This window comes from Pseudopipra pipra, chromosome 2, assembly GCF_036250125.1.
Source record: "Pseudopipra pipra isolate bDixPip1 chromosome 2, bDixPip1.hap1, whole genome shotgun sequence".
Lineage (NCBI taxonomy): Eukaryota > Metazoa > Chordata > Aves > Passeriformes > Pipridae > Pseudopipra > Pseudopipra pipra.
The window spans coordinates 97,991,626-98,004,623 of NC_087550.1; the positions used below are offsets into that span (position 1 = coordinate 97,991,626).

General features: G+C 35.2%; 1 long non-coding RNA gene across 2 annotated transcripts; it reads left to right on the forward strand.

The window, feature by feature from the left end:
* The first annotated feature begins 2,953 nt into the window (after positions 1-2,953).
* On the forward strand, positions 2,954-12,752 carry LOC135407099 (uncharacterized). 2 transcript variants are annotated; one of them, XR_010426698.1, is made up of 3 exons: positions 2,954-3,006; positions 7,375-7,494; positions 12,558-12,752. It is a non-coding gene; the product is annotated as an uncharacterized LOC135407099 (long non-coding RNA). The 2 variants fall into 2 exon arrangements; XR_010426697.1 differs by lacking the exon at positions 12,558-12,752 and adding an exon at positions 7,580-7,670.
* The last annotated feature ends 246 nt before the right edge of the window (positions 12,753-12,998 follow it).

Here is a 12,998-nt window from a genome sequence, read left to right on the forward strand (position 1 = left end):
TTGATTAAGCCAGTGAAACTGTAACAGTGGACTAACACTGACTTACTAATGTTCCCTTAACTAAGGAACTGACAATGAAGTACTTAATATTATATTTTTGATTATTTTTTCCATAAGTAAGAGTAGTTAATTAAAAAAGAAAGAAATTTAGTGAGCTTCTACAAAACTAACATTTATAATACTTTTTTGTTTGTTTCATGCCTCAATTGGTTTTGTGCATACTATTTTCTTGTGTCCTGAAGAGTTGGAGGCCTTTTTACTGTTGTGGGTTTTTTTTCAGTAGAGAGCTTTTGCACACCAGACTGCATTTTTTCAGTCTGCTGCATCTGTAATTCATGTTCATTAAAAAAAAAACCAAAACAAAGCAAAAAAAACCCCCAAAAGCCAAACAAAAAACCAAAGAATGAGAAAGAAAATGAGAGAAAAAGAACTTAAAGAAATTACACTTTTACTTCTTTGGAGAGCTTAATACTTTCCTATATAATTGCCTTTGTTAATAAAACATTTATTTAGAAAATGAAATCCAGGGCTTAATATTCCTGAAAACAATTATAAATGAACATGTTATGCAGCAATCACACCAATTATGCATGACCTACAGAAACAAACACACATGAAGGAACAAGCAATAGCTAATAAATGCTTAGGTAATACAAAGGTGAGGTACATCATGAATACCATTTTTCTACTTCAAGTAAAAAGAAATGGTATCTAATTTCTCTTAGTATCTTATGCAAACTCCCAAAGATGCCAACTGGATTTATTTGCTTATCCTGAACACAACAAACACATCACTGTTTGGGTTTCATATGCCTTTTTTTTCTAATAAATTTCATGTGTATGAGAGTATAAAATTGTAGAGCTTATGTACTCTTTAACACTCTCTTTTAGTAATAGAAACATTTACTCTTGATTAAAAACAACAGATGATGCTTACATCTACATATTGATTAGAATTAGGAAAATATTTACAGTTCCAGTTTAATAAATCATCTAATGGTAAGGGCCTACATACAGCAGTTCTTATAAAATATTAATCCTAAATGAGAAAAAAATAGGACACAATCAGTTTGTGTGTTGGAAAATTTACAAATTCAACTGTCCTATTGAAATGGCATTGGTGTGAACTGCATGGAAAATGATCTCTTTTGGTTTTGCATTCTATTCAGAATAAACTTAAGGTCTGGAACACAAGCTTCCTGATGAACCATTTCTGAAATTCGGAAGGGATGAGGTAGGAGGTTTCAGACAACAACGAAAGCTCATTTCTTTGAGTTGAGTTCCTCAACTAATGTCTAGACACATAAAAGGAGACAGCTATTGAAATGCTGAGCACTGCACTGATTAACTTTTAAATGACTTGCTGCCTAGCTTGAGATGGATAAACAGGCTACAATGAATGGAGAGAATAATGACCAAAACTGGAATCCATGGGAGCCAATTTGTTGTGCAGGGAGTTGTTCAAAAATACCTTGAAGTAAGTGGTGAGGATCAGTAACTGACTAAAGTCCCTTTCAGGGAGTGACATCAGGATCTGCAATTAAGAGTTATGCTTCGAGGATTTCAGCATCAGTATATGTAGGGAGGCGAGAGTTGCCTAATAAAGAGGGACCCTCAGAGCTACAGGGACTATGACTGAACACTTGTAGAGAAGGTGTTTATACAGGTCAGTCTTCTTGAAGTATTAGAGTGGCTAAGGACAACAGAGTACCTTGAGGAGTATGTATGTCCTTGGACAATTATCCAGTGACACTTGGGTACCTGCAGGTTACCAGAATTACTTTGTGTAGACTCCTGTCTGTGAGAAAGGTGGATATGTCTTTCTCCAGTATAGAACTCACAGCTCCAGCTTTGATCCCAGACTTGGTGCGGCTGTATTAGACTTTGAGAAAATATCCCTGCCCCAGTCTTTACTTTGTGCTGTTGAAATACAGGAGACCTGTGTCCTGTTTGTCACTGTCTCTTGAGGTGGCTCTACACTCACAGCTTTCACATGTCAAAAAATTTCAACCTGGATATTAGTTAGAATGATTTTTCCAGAAAATCTTGTTCTTGAACTTCTACATTTACAGCTGATGAGACCAACATACCTTCTGATCTCCCGGGGTTAAAGTTTGCTTGACGCAGCTTTTTGAGAAGTTCACTTTAGCATTTCAAATGCAATTCTTCCTAACCTAGAGGGTAGGGACTCTGCTGAAAAAGTCCAATGAAGCACTAGAGAGATCCTTCTAAATTTATTATCTCAAAAACTTTGGTCTTCCATCTCAAGATAATGAATAAGCATGTTACTATGAAGATTTACAGGAAAAATAATGTCGATGCTTCATAGCGCTTAACTGACAAAATCACTATCTTGTCCTCGTTAGCAGATTAATTTTTGCATCATCCTTGGAGCATGATAAGAATCATTATCTACATTTTCATGATTAAGAATGATTATAGCTCACATTTTCCAGTATGATCCCTTATTTGCATGCTTCATTTTTTGAGATATCAGATCCTGGTCTGTTTTAGAACAGTTTATTTTCTACAATTGTTAAAATCTTGAGAAACTTCTTTCTGTGTATCCAAAACTTTTTGCAAATTAAATTAATCAACATATTTAAGAAATTTATTTAACACATCTTTTGGTATAATAGTTAAAGAATTAACATTATAAAGATGCTTGAATTCAATATGGTATGAATTTTAGGCCCAGCTGCTACAAACTGACCTTATCTTTTAGGTCTTTTACAATGTGAAACATGAAAAAAGGAAACAGATTAAATTATTAAGGGAGAAAAAAACTTTAGAATTTTCTCATTGAAAAGGAGAAGAGCTGTTGACACTTCATAAGTCTTCTTGAAGTATGTCATAGAGCAGAATCTGCAATCTAAAAATCGCTGATGTCATAGAGCAGAGTCTACAGTCTTAAAATTGCTGTCATGGCCAGGCTGTCGAAGTGCTTGTATCACATCTTGTATATACTAATTGTGCTAATGAAGAGGAAAATGGTGACCACCATGGGTATATACACATATTAAAAAGAACAGTAAAAAGTAATACTTCAGATAGCTTTAGAATTCACATCCTAATTATTCTTGCATTTTCTGAAGTTTGATAACATCAAGATTTATATTTCTGAGAAGGCATTGTATCAAAAGATGTGACATTCTTTTACAACAAAGAAAGTTGCTATCCCTTGTTTATCCTGTGTCTTCACAGCCTCTAAATTTTGAGCAACAAGAAAGTAATTGTTATCATATGACTCACTGATGAAGCCAAAACATGTACTTTCTAAATTTGGGTTGGCTGGAGGATCCAGCTGGGAGCAGTGATAAACACACAGTTCTGTTCACGCTGCTCTCACGTCTTCTTAGTGCTTTGATTAAACTCCCTGAGTACAGTACATAAGCCTTTACACAGAAGCCTGTGCAAATTATTTGGAAGAATTTGCCTTCTTGGTTTTCCCTCACAGTATCTCAATAAAAGTTGCTTTTCTTCTTTTCAACCTCACATTTCTACCTTTGTACACAGGAAAGACTGGTGGCCTAGGAGATTTTGGGGGAGTTTTGGACAATGAGAAAAGGGAATCCTAAGGAAAAAAAGAGAAGGGAAAACTCAGTAATAACATTTTTACTTTTCTGCTCCTTCAGATGAACAAAATAAAACTAAAAAAATGTTCATTAAAAGGAATATTAAATGTGCAACCATATATACACATGGGTCCCTGTGAAATCAATATTTTTTATTGCAATTGTAATACTTTATTATAATGGTGGGCTATTCTTCAAAAGTAAATCATAGTCGGTTAAAAAATGCCATCCTTGTGAGAGATGTTTTCTCCTGCTCTGAGGGTGAAAGTCATCCTGCCCAGTTGCAGAGCATTTTCTCAGGACACATCAGCCTGGTGGTATAATTAAATCAATGTATGGCATGACTGTAAGGGCCACATAGAGAGACAGAGGTCTCAGCTGTGCTCTCTAACTGAGAAGAGGTAAGTGTGGGTGACAGCTGTAGCAGCAGTAGGTTTTAGTAGGTTTCACAAATCCTTTAAGCAATCTGGAGGGAAATAAGGGCTCTTTCATAAACTACTCATTTCTAGTGTTAGGATTAGGGGGATGTTGTCTTTTTTGTCTTTCTTTTTTTCTCTCAGGAAAGCTCTGTATAGTGTCTCACGAGCACCCCATGAAGAGACAGCTGCTGTTGCTGTTACATTTTGTTGTTGTTGTTGGTTCTTCATTTGATTCTTATTGAACAGAACTGACAGTTTGATTTCACTTGCTTTTTAAATGAAAAGCTTGTCCAGTGTATCCCACAGGAGATACAGTTTAATGAATCTGAAGAACAGAAATTCCCCAGTCTTTACTGTCATGAGTATTTCTACATCTAATCTGCAGAAGTAGGCTGTAAAGAAAGGAGAAGAAACAAAGAGAATGGTTGTGAATTCAGAGACTCATCTGATTAATTTGCACTTTGAGGAAGACTGTGGCTATGGAGACTTCTCAGCAATCGCGTTAATGAAAACAAGCAACAGGGAAATACCATGTTCTTATGGGAACCAATCACGAAATTTTCACTGATTTGAGTTGCAGCATGATCTTTCTTTGGTAGCCAAGAGAAGTTTTTGTGGTCCAGGAATAAACTGAAGAGAGTTTTGAACAGGATAGAAAGAGAAAATTTTCCCATGAAGACAGTGAGGCAGCAGAGCAGGTTGCCCTGAAAGTCAGATATTCATAAGGACACAGAAACTATCTCACTAAAACAGTTTCTCAGCATGAATTGGAAATCTTAGTATTTCTTCTCTTTCACCATTTTTAATTATTAACAGTCATGTTGCTTCTATTAATTTGGAACCTAATGGATTCTTTATAAATCATACTAGTCCTACCATAGGTCTTCAGACTGATAACTGGGCAAGGTACATAATGGAGGGTATTCTAGATGTTCCATGTTGGTGGAAATTTGGCAGCCAAGAGAAATTGCATGAAATAGTTAAAAATTGATGAAGGAGAGAATGGTAATGAAATTACTTAGATTAATTTGATAAGATAGACTCAGACTGAAAACAGATTTTGAGATGTAAGTACAGAGTAGTTGAGAGGAAAAGTATTATAATAAAGTGTTTAAAAGTTTTATTGGCTAATATTAATTTATTATTTATACTTTAAACACTCTCAAACTACAACTGATTCCTCCATACCTACTCACCTTTTCATGCAGCCTTTTTTTTCCTAGTTTTTACTGTATTTAGGATGACACATATATTGTGCTTTGCAGGTTGGTTACACAGAACAGCAACAGAAGAGAGTATCACTCTTTGCAGGTGATCCTAACTCCTAGCAGAGTCTGTAACAGGCTCTGCCTGTCCGCAGTTCTTCATTCCCTCTTAGGAATTACTAGGTCTACTTTCTGTTGTGGGTCTCCCATCTACCACCTGTTGAAGGACATCTTTACCTTCCAAAGTGTAGTAGACACTGCAATCCTCTCTGTGCTCCTCAGGCATTAAGTTTTGTTGTTCCCTGTAAAATGCCTTAGCACATTATCTTTCTGGCTGAACCTTTCACCAATGATTCCACGTGAATCATGAATAGTTCTTACTGAACTTCATCAGAGGGCCTATTCAATATGATGTTGGCTTACATTTATCATTAGGAGCATTGCTTTTCTGAACACTGAGGTAGAAAATAGAGTAATTTTCCTCTGCATCATACTGTTTCGCTGTCTTGGATTGCCAATATGGTAGTTTCAGGCAGAGAGGCAAGGAATGGGAGAAAAAGAGGAAAGCCAAATCTACAATTGTATTGTTCAGAAAATCAGTATTTTATGAGACAAAATGCGTTAAAAAAATTACTTCATTATTTCTAGATCAATGACAAGGCCTGCAATAAGAGCAGACGCTAGTTCAGCTCATGACAGAAATTACATACTAGCTTTGTTCCAAGAGATCATTCAGTGACTGATGTTCCTCAGAAGTCAAAAGTAATAAATATGCGGTTTCATGGCATGAAAGTTAGAAACAGATAATGCATTCCAGATCTACATCTTCTAGCCAATTTCATTAGAGTCAGCTGCTCTTGGCTTTTGCTTTGGTCTCCGTTGGAGTCAGATATACCATATCTCCTGATAAACTATAACTCATTAAAATCTTTTTGTCCTTAATATAGATTCTATGTTGGTCTTGTTCAGTTTTGGTTGGGGGTTTTTGGGGCAGTTGGGGGTGACTGCAGGAGAAGGATTGTGGGTTTTTGTTGGGTTTGGGTTGTTGGGGGTTTTTTTCCCTGAGGTTAGCACAATAGCACACAGCAAACCAAAATCTCTATGAAAAACAGCATGAATATCCACTATTGTCCTTGGCATACCAATCTAGTATATCTTGTGCTCCAACAGATTTGACAGTCAGTTTCTTCAATAAGCACAATTTGTATAGATCTATATTTATGACTCTTGTCATTGATGAACGTTTCTTTCACTGGAGAGATGAAGCTTTGTATGTCAAACTTCTTGGGTCATTTGGCTCCAAAGAACATATTTATTGTGTCATTAGTACTGTGGGAAAAAAAAAAAAAAAAGAATAACCCCGAAAAAACCCCACTATAAGTAAAAAAATAGCAACATGCTGAGAAATTCCGGAACACAGACAGGCCTTGAGTCAATGCAGCCACTGGGTGTCATTGTTTACTCCACCACGTAATAGTCATCTCTCTAAATATGAAATGCAACTGGGTATAGACAAGTCTATTCAGTCATTATCTGAAATTGATGATCTATTTATCAACTAAGAGTAAAGACTTTTTTTCTTTAAAAAATCACATATATATTAAAAAGTCATCTGTCTTATTTTGTCTTGCCCAGTGTTTCTTAGACATTGAAGTTTGGTTTTATAAACATGTCCATTACTACTTCTTTTTTTTTTGTTGTGTTTTTTTTTTGTTTTGTTTTGTTTTTTGTTTGTTTTTTAGGAAAAGAGCTCTTTTTATAAATACATTTAAGTTATTGAGGAAAAGAATGACACTAGGTGAATGATACTGCAATTTATAGTTCAGAGATCAGACAGACTAAGATGCTGATGGTGGAAAAATTTATTCTCCTCATGACATTTATCCTATTTTTGGAAAACCCAACCAACAAAGGTTTGTTTCTATTCCGTGGTGTTACAGGTTATTTTGAAAGAAGAGAAGTTACCATTGAATAGTCCAGCTAGATTTCTAGGTCAGCAAAATGAACTGAACTGTGTTTATTGTCCCATCAAGGAATCATGAATAAAATAAAAACACAGCTAGACTTTCAATTGGTGGTTTTTGTATGTGATGATTTTACTAAATCTATGTAGAACTAAAAGTCCTGATGAGCATCATGTCAATTAAATCAGCTCCTTTCCACTGTGCTCAATAGCTTTAACATCAGATGGATAGGAAGACCAGTACATAAATAAAAAGGCTAATTCAGGCTCCAGAGCCATTCCATCTCTGCTCAGACAGCCAACCTGACTGCCAATAGTTTAATAGATCAAATGTGAGTAGATTGGAGTACCTAGATTCTTCTGCCTGCTGCATGATATATTTGTAGCACTAATTGTGTGCTGTTCTGCATTAAATAGTCAAGAGTTGTCAACATTCAGTACTTCATGACATCTGAAATACACCTCATACTTGCAAAAATACTTGCAAAAACTTCAGCACTTCAGGTAATTTGCTCAGCTTAAGTGGCAACTGTTGATTTTTGTATAGCTGTGAGAATATTTCATAGCTGTTTTATGTTGTTAGAGGATAAAGTTTCACCAAAAAAAAGGAAAAAACAAAGACTTGAAATAGTTATGAGTAAGGAGAGCAAAGAAGAAATTAAAACAGAAAGGAAAAGTATGAATTAAATTGAATGAATAATATTATTTCTATCTTTACTTGCTAAATTTATCACTGCTAAAATATTTTCTCATAATAAGTGAATGTCAGTCCTTTACTACACCTAAAGAAAAAAGGATGTCATAGACTGAGATGTCTCAAGAAATAAAGAAAGGACAAAGTAGAGCCCTCTTCCGCCAGTTTCATGCTCCACCTCCAGGACTGTGGTGTCTCTGTTTGAAGGCCAATGGAAAGTTGGCTCACTTGATAGAAACACTGTGAAAGCCTCAGAAGCCAGAGAGAGATATTAATGAAACGGAGAGAATGTGAAGGGAAAGACCAAGACAAGGAGAAATGCAAGGCAGAAGTTCTGACCAAGGTATTAATTTAGCAAAGGTTTTGTGTCTGAGATGGTATTTTTGTCTACCCGTTTTCCCATGAAAGTATTGGTCAATCTGCATACATTAACCCCATTTTTAATCCATTTTTAATTATTCCCTCTGCAGAGATTTCCTTTTAATTTGAAAATACTCTTATTATTAAACATTCCATTTTTGTCTTTCTCACCTGAATTGAGAGGATCCTTTTTTAACCTAATGTACAGTTTATCTTTTTTTTTCCTTTTTAATTTTTAAATTTATTTGCATGTCTAATTAAATATAAAAATTGGGTAGAGACATGGATATATTTTTTCATCTCTTTTAGTGATATACTCCATTAAAACATTTATGGTTTCCTTCACTTTAGCTAGTTCTTGATACTGTTCTTGCATCTTTGGTCATTCTTCTGGAAACAGTCCTTCAAAAGGATGGAAGCTCCTTAAAGCTTAGGAACATTATGGACCATTTAGTGTTATTATAATTTCATTGTCACTAGATATAAGAAGCCCTTTCATATTTCCCTGGATCTGTTTTTCTCGACAACAAATTGCTACCAAAAGAGTAGTACTGACACAAGTTTAAGGTATGGAATGGACATGTATGTATGTACTGTGTGTATGTACGTACTGTGTGTATGTACTTTGGTGAGTCAATATAGAATTCAAAAGTGCACTCTCAGGTTAAATAGAAGTATTGCATATAGCAGCTATATGGAAGTCAGTACTATGAATTATCTCATCTGAACAGTGCCTTGAATAACTATTTTTTTTCTAAAGGAAGACACTTGGAAAGTCAAAGACAGACATTCACACACACACATACCTCATAAAAATAAAATCAGAAAAATAGCTGTTACTGGAGTAATGCTGAAGATGAATGTAATGGAATAAGTTTGTGGTCACTATTTTCCAGATTACATTAATAAAAAAGAAAAATATTGTTTAGTGCAATTATTGTACTCTTCAGTCAGAAGGATTATCTCAGAGATAAGCAGAATATTTGGTCTGTCCTCATTAGATAGACATGTTCAGTCATATCTGATTTATTGTTTTATCAAATGAAAAGATATCAAGTGCTTTCAACAGCATCTGACCTGGAAACACTAGGCTGACAGTGCTGCACTTCACCTATTAGACAGAGCTTCCAAAGAGTTGTTAAGTTTCAGTATGGGCTAAGGATGCATATAAACACGTCTGTAAATTCCTCTGTGGAATTTTCATTTTACTCCCAGACATTAAAGTAACTGATGGTCAGCAAAGAACAACTGTCATTAATGTTGTGTGCCATCTATGTGCTACCTAACAGATACAGGTACAATATACCCTACAGCTTATGTAGAGCTTTGCACCATCTTCATACTCTGCCTCTGCACCCTGAACATAGCACAGGCAAACACTTAAATGTTGTTTTCTTAAATTTTTCACTCACCTGTTCATTTAAAAGCACACAGAACTCCCTCCCTCCCTCCTTTCCTTCCCCGTAATACACTTCTATTCTTTTTTTTTATACCATCTCTATGCTACTGTCTTCAATGGTAGCAAGATTAGGTATTATACATTTGTTAGCATGGCAATAATAATTAAACTGCTGCAGATGTTGTAGTCATAACCCTTCTTTTTCTGAAAAAGGGAAGCTCTAGAATGTCCAAGTAAAATTAATTAAATCCTATTTTACCTTTTAAAACAGAAATACAGGACTTTAAAAACTAGCGATTTTAGGCAAGGTCACGCTGGCCTACTTCTTTTGCTTTCTGTCCTGCAACAAGTTGAGGTTGCAATAATTGCATTACAGTTGGCTTCGTAGAGTGTAAAAGACATGCAATAAATACTAGAACTGAGAAAACATAAGAATAACTTATAATGAAAATTTATGGTGAGGAAAACTGGTTGCACCACTTAAACTAAAGTGATCCAGAGAAAAATAGCTACTGTAAATGATTCTCCCAGTGTACTCTTGGAAAAATATATTTTGTAAATATTTTGGTTCTCTAAGTTTTTTAGTGTAAATAGATACTCTCTAGCACTGAGCAAAGAGAGGACCTGATAGACCTTCAAAACAATCGTCAGTGAGCAATGAAATTAATTTTTTATTAAAAGACAAAAAAATAAAAATATCACAAAGTTACAGACTGGTGGCATAAGTTATCTGTAAACCCTTAAGCTTAATGGAAATGGTAGGTCTTAACCTTAAAAAAAATTTGCACTGATGTCCACCAAAATGCTTGCATAATCTTCTCTAAAAACCCAACATATTTGGCATTTATGTACTTATTCAAGATCAATAAATGTTTATATTACAGATTTCCTGATTATATGCTGATTTCATTCTAAGATCCATAATGTTCTTATAAAATAAATCACTAAAAGCCAACATTTATCATTCACATTATCTGATCAAAACCGATGCAAATGAAAAGCAAATTCTATTAGACTACTATAAGTGCTTTTCAAACAGCAAAAGTGCTTAGGGGTAGGACAGCAAAGGCATTTGGTGTGCATTAAGGGGTAACTAGATGGCAAAATGCTGCTTGATCCCCATACAGAATACAATAGTAACTTGTGTTCTTAATTGCATTCTATTTTATTCAAATGCATGTGTTGTATTCATTTTATCTAAGCTTATGTGTTGTATGACTGTCTGTATACTAACAAACTAACAGTGCGATGCTTCTTCCACCAAAGACTTCAAAATGCAGAGCTTTATTTGATAGTGTAGTGGTTGAAGATTACAAAGGATGAAAGGATGATCTTTCATATCAAGCTTTATGGCAATAAATTACATCGATTTAACCCATATTTTTACTTGTATAGGAACTATAAACTAAAATTAAAAAAGAAGTTGCCTTGTTTCATGTGACAGGAAAAGGAATTAATCACTTTTATTAGCAAGCACTTGACTCACTGGATAGCTAAATTTAAAAAATGTCTATATGATTTTATGACTATGGATAACATTTGCAATAACTAAGCTATGAGAATCTAGTCTTATGCTTTGCTATATACAATTGTCACTTCCTGGGGTCAGGGAAGAAATTTTTCTCTATGCAAAGTAATACACTTGCCATAGCTTGTCTAGAAGCTTGTCTTTTGTGTCACCAGAAACATTTACATCTTTCTAAAACAATAGGTTTGAGGCATTGCCAACAGTGAGTAATGACTCAGACCTGATGTTATGAGATACATTGGACATGATGGAACAGTGAACTGCATATTACAACTTTTTAAAATTCTTTTTTTAACATTATTTTATAGCTTTTAAAATATGATAATTTTTCTTCTTAGTTACAGAGCACTAATTTTCACTCTTCTAATATGATTCCCACTGGCCACTTTAGTCCTTGGGTGAATGGAAATGAAATGAGTCTATCAGTCTATCAGATAAATGGGGGGTAGGTGGTAGTTAGACAAAGGGTTGCCTGCTTCTGGCACATGACTCTTATTCTCATGGGGATCTACTCCATGTGACAAGCAACCTGAGATAAAAAATTTAAATGAGTCCTTTCATATTCTAACATTTCCCATAGCAGAGCTTGGAGAAAGTGTGGAACTGGAAACCCGCAGCAGAATTGTGCAGCTCAACTCTGAATTTTGGCACTCTTACTTCTTTCAGTGTCAGAAAATGGCAGTTGTATTAGGATATGGTACATTGTTTAAAAGCAATTCTACTATCAGGACAGTATGTTCTCTTTTAACTATTCCATGGAGAACATCTTTTATATTGAACTTAGTTTACTGAATTGAGTAACGAGTAATATATAGTTTAGTCACGATACATTTACTATAAGAAATCATTCAATATAAAAGGCTAAAATTAATTTATCGCAAATGAAATACATGAACAAAACTACTACTGATAGCAGACTTCTGATATTGTGTCAACACCCTATTTATTTTTCTGGCCCTATGTTGGCTCTACTCAAAAGAAAAGCAGTTAGTTGCACAGGATTGCATCATCCTATGGGTGTGATTTTTAGGTGTCCTTAGTTTACACCACAGCCTTGCAAATTCAGAAAATGTAGCAGCTGCTCCTGGGAAATATTGCTTTTTGCCTCTTCTTTCCTCTTGCTAGGAAAAAGAATGCCAGCCTGATTCTCCAAAGCCCTGTCTCACCCTTCCTCCTTAGTGCAGACAAATGCAGAGTTGGAAGTGTTAGCAAGCTTTGAGTAAGTTTTTCTTCCATGTTGACTATACATGTGCTAAAGAAAAATGATCAGCACAGGGTTCATGAATACATAGTGTACAGACCACAGTGTCAGGGAGATTCCTGCTTTTCCATGAAGTGAGCTTTGTAAAAAATCTGTCCTGTTGATGAAAGGAACCCAGACAATGGACTGATAGTATCCCATATTTACACCCAGGACTCAGGAGTCATCTAACCATCATCACCAGGAAACATTTCTCATCACCTGGAGTCTCTGAGACACTGCCAGAGGGAACATGAGATGAAATGATCGATTCTGTTCTGAAGTTGCAGCAGAAGACTACAAGTGATATTTTAAACCTCAATAAAGAGGTCTATCTGTCTGTGTTAAAGCAATTGAATCTCAAACACAAAAAAGATACCTATTGATTTCATTTGTAGTGTGTCACTGTCACTTGCAACATGTCTAAATAGAACTTAAGCTGACTGAGACAAATGTTTTAACACAGAGAATTTTCTGGGAAGCTTCAGCCCAATAATATAGTAATGTTTTAGTACTTCATCTCACAGGAGGCAGTTTGCCTTACATTAAGAGAGCCATTCATACAGTTTAAAAGAAAGTGTTCCTTCTCACATTTTCCTTGTTGCCAGGATAGTA